This window comes from Nannospalax galili, unplaced genomic scaffold, assembly GCF_000622305.1.
Source record: "Nannospalax galili isolate Female #2095 unplaced genomic scaffold, S.galili_v1.0 scaffold293, whole genome shotgun sequence".
NCBI classification, from domain to species: domain Eukaryota; kingdom Metazoa; phylum Chordata; class Mammalia; order Rodentia; family Spalacidae; genus Nannospalax; species Nannospalax galili.
The window spans coordinates 9,636,326-9,640,512 of NW_008337147.1; the positions used below are offsets into that span (position 1 = coordinate 9,636,326).

The window sequence follows — 4,187 nt, forward strand, 5'->3', positions numbered from 1 at the left end:
ATTCAGTTTTTAAAATGGTTTTAAAAAGGAAATGAAAATTTTGTCACTATTCATTGCAATCATATTATACTCAAACTCTTCATATGACAGCAATCAGAAACAGAACCATTCCCACTGTCTTATCTGAGATCCCCTCTCCTTTAAATATTATCACATATACAGGGAGTGAATCTTTCATTGGGTGTGAAGTAACTAGGTCAATTATTAAGAATAATTAGGTATATCCTCTTCAAGCACACTAATGTGTAAATTTACCTTCATCAGCACAGAGAATTTTTGTTTAACAGTTCTTAGTTCAGCTCTGTTCCTAGTGGGTTAGGCAAACTTCCTCAGCTGCTATTCTTGGCAGGTTTCCTGGGTTAAAGCTAGCTGACTCCTCCAAATTGGCTGCTTCTTTTGATGAATAACACTCATAACCCTGAGAACTTATTTTATACGACCTCATGTTAAAGAAACTTGCTAAGTTTTATTTACTACCTTCAGTTTTCCAGCATTCCCTTTGCCTCTTTTCCTTTCTGCCTTTCTGCTGATCTCCACTGCTTAGGAAGTCGTTTAAGAGCCAATTCTTCTATTTCATAATTTCTCCTTTCTCAGATACTAGGACCTTCAAACAACTTACCCAGGCCTTTTATTATTAACAATTCCAAGCTTTCAAAAATATATATGATTTATTTTCTCTTAAATGTAAGACTAACACTCATACTAACATAATTGGGGGATTTTTTTCATGTATAAACTGAGACATCTTTCTTTTTCCCTCTGATTTCTCTTAAACTGTATTCCAAATAGATTTTCAGAAAAACCATCTTGCCAAACCAAAAAAAAAAATTGATGAAAACTAAACAAACACAAATTTCAAAAAATACTCCACAAACACACAAAATTAGTTTATAGATTTGCATCACTATAATGAAATACCTGACATTAACTGTTTATGAGGAAAAAAAAGGTTTATTTTGTCCCATAGTTCTGGGAGTTTAAGTTCAAGATTTGGTGACCCCACATATGTGAGTTTATAAAGAGAACAGAAGATCACAGTGGGCATGTTAGAGCTAAAGCTCACATCAAGTCAGGGAGCAGAGTTTAATTGAGGACTACTACAATGCCTTTCCACCAGTTTATCTGTGAGTTTTTCATCACTATGACCAACATACCTGAGAGTAACTGCATATGAGGATTTACTAATTCGGGAGTTTGATTTCATGGGTGTGCACCCATCATGGATAGGCGGATATGGTCAAAAAGAATAATTCATATCATGACTATTGGGATAAAGGGGAAAAAGAGCTACACGAGGAGACCAGATAAATACATAGCCACAAGCATAAGTCCACAGTCTAGGATGTTCTCCCAACTCAGCTCCATCTCCTGCCTTTCCCCTTCTCCAACAGTGTCCTCTGACTCCACCATAGATGAACTCATTGATTATGTCAGTCTTCATGATCCAATGATCATTGGAAATGCTTACATACACATACAAAACACATATGCATACAGACACAAGCATACATACACCTGCATACATGCACACACTTACATGCTTACACATACACACAGACATACACGGGCACACACACATATGTGTTCTACTAATCTCAGGCATTTCTCAGTCACTCAAGCTGACAATATTAACCATCGCCTCCTGACTCATACAAGTCTATAGCATTCCATAGTACCTGTGTGCTAAGCCTTTTCAAATAGACTTGAAAAACTCTTAAATTATCCCAAATAATTTAATAGCAAATCATAAAATATAGATGTCATTATTAATAAAACAAGGATTAATAGACACTAGTACTAACTATGGCTGAGATTTAAGATCGATGTCTGGGCAGTGGAGAATGGACAGTATATCTGAATTTCTCAATTTGATATCATAGCACGATGTACATTTTCTTTCTTTAAATATTCCACTTTCTTCTGTGGGCTAAAGAAAATATGTTTTCCAAGTCTGGTCAATAAGGCATAGGATAAGTGAAACCTGAAGTTCACTTTGGCTCAGTCACCCATCATGATTCAAACAAGAGAAATTTTAAAAACCAAAGTCATCTAGATAATTGCACAAAATTTCTATTTCCCTTCAGTGTGTGGACACAGTCTATGAACTCTTTAGAAGGGATTATTTATTTTATTTTAAACAGCTGAGTCCCAGGATATACTTAATAAGAGTGATTTGTCATCACCATTGATTCATAGTAAGTGGTTGTTCTTGAAGTTGGCACTGAGACTTCAGAATTTATAAAACTTAGAATTGTTACTTCTGGGAATCTGATCAGTGAAATATACAACAGGATGAGAAACTTTTCAGAATCAAATGTGTGATTCAGCAAAGGTAATAGAATAAACATAAATTTGAGGGAGATTTATGCCAGACCTGTTAGAGGATGTACCTAGACCTCATCATCATGAAGAAGTTCTTTATGCCTATAGTAAGAATGTTTGTGGAACTAACAACTGTGCTTGGTTATATAACTCTCAAATTGTTTGAAGAATTATATTAAGTCTCTGCTTCCTAGGTCCCACAACCACAGGCACCATGTCGGGTTACCCCAAAAGCTATAATCCTTTTGACAATCAATGATGCAGAGGACGAGGACACAGGCAGGCACCATGGAGGGAGTGCCCATGGACAGGCACCAGTACCTCTTGATAGGAGGCGGTTGGCTCCCAATTGGCTAGGTCCTCCCGTGGGCATGGCTTGACGCATACCATGGACTAGGAAGGGTCTTCAGGGAACCATCTTGGGAAGGAAGCCAGGAGCTGCAGGTACCCTGCCTGGTGTGGGGAATGTGCAACCAGCGCCAGCGTCAGCCCCAGCGGCAGCAGCTCAAGGACAGAATGGACTGACTCTTTTGGACCTGGGGTGAGATCGCTGGCCCCTGAGGCATGTGCCAATGCTAGTGGGGGACTATGGTAGTCGTGGAGGGTCTGATATGGCAAGCTCTGAGCCATGCTGCCTGAGCCGTGGGGCTTGGCACTGGGTTCTCATTCCCTTGTAAGTTAATAAATGCCTATTAAATATATTATATTGTTTGTCTGATATTGCAGGAGACCCAGAGGAAATTCTGACAAAAGAGGTGCTTCTCAGGGTCAAGGTCACAGCCTCCAGCTCCAGCGGGTCTATGTCCTTCAGGTATGAATCAGAGAAGGTCAGGTCGCCTCTTCTGAAGAGCTGGTCTGGGGCAGCAAGGAGTCTTGGAACATACAGAGATGGTGGACAAGATGGATCAGGATTTAAAGATAAGTCAGAAATATATTAACAGTATTAAGAGTATGTTTGGAGGGTTTGTCAACTACTTCAAATCCAAACCAGAAAGATTACATGTCAACAGAATGGCAGCACTGCCCCCAGCCCAACAGCACATTGAAAGAAGCTGTACAAGTAAAGTTCAGGAAGCAAAGTACCAGGCCTGTCAGTCAAACCTCAGAAGGCTGGGTGCTGTAGACTCTATCCCCAGAGGGCCTGATCCTGCTGTGAGTACTGAGGCTGAACCAAAGACTCCAAACCTTTGAGCCTATCAGCAGAAGATCCACAACAACCTAGATGGCTGTCCCTGGGATTGGACCACCCATGTCCTATGAAGGACATAGACACATAGACATAGCTTTAAGGATGCAGACAGAAACTGAGAATAAAGATGACATCCTTCACCTGCTAACAACCAAAGTAGACAAGTTAAATATCAATATAAAAAGCACAGAAAAAAAAAAGTTTGGCAACTGTGCAGATTAAGAAGGAATTACACTCTGTTGTGATGGAAGATTCTAAAGTCTCTTTTGCACTCCCCAAAAATTTCATTTTTATGTGATATGTAATTTACCAAGTGTTTGCAAAGGTGTATTGTAAGAAGTCTTTGCTCCAAAAAAGAAGAAAAAAGAAAAAAGAAAAGAATTCCGCAAAAGTACAGGTAAGCTTGACTAAGCATTATTCCCTTTAAATTTTAATTCTAAAGGAATTCTAATTAATTGTCTTCTATATGATTCTGATGATTCATTATCAGCCATTAAATTGTTATAGAGGATAATGATGTAACAGGATTCTACTGTTTTAGTGCTTGCCATAGAACTTCTATACGAGGCAAATAGGCTTTGAGATCCTTGAAAGATTCCAATTTTCCACAACTCATGTCTACAGATCAGCAAGGAGCTTGTAGTTTTCTGGAAACTAGTAGAAGTGCACAGATGTT

The 4,187-nt window shown here is 38.9% G+C and overlaps 1 pseudogene; it reads left to right on the forward strand.

The window, feature by feature from the left end:
- The first annotated feature begins 2,610 nt into the window (after positions 1-2,610).
- Positions 2,611-3,733, forward strand: LOC103733452 (annotated as a pseudogene).
- Positions 3,734-4,187: the final 454 nt, after the last annotated feature.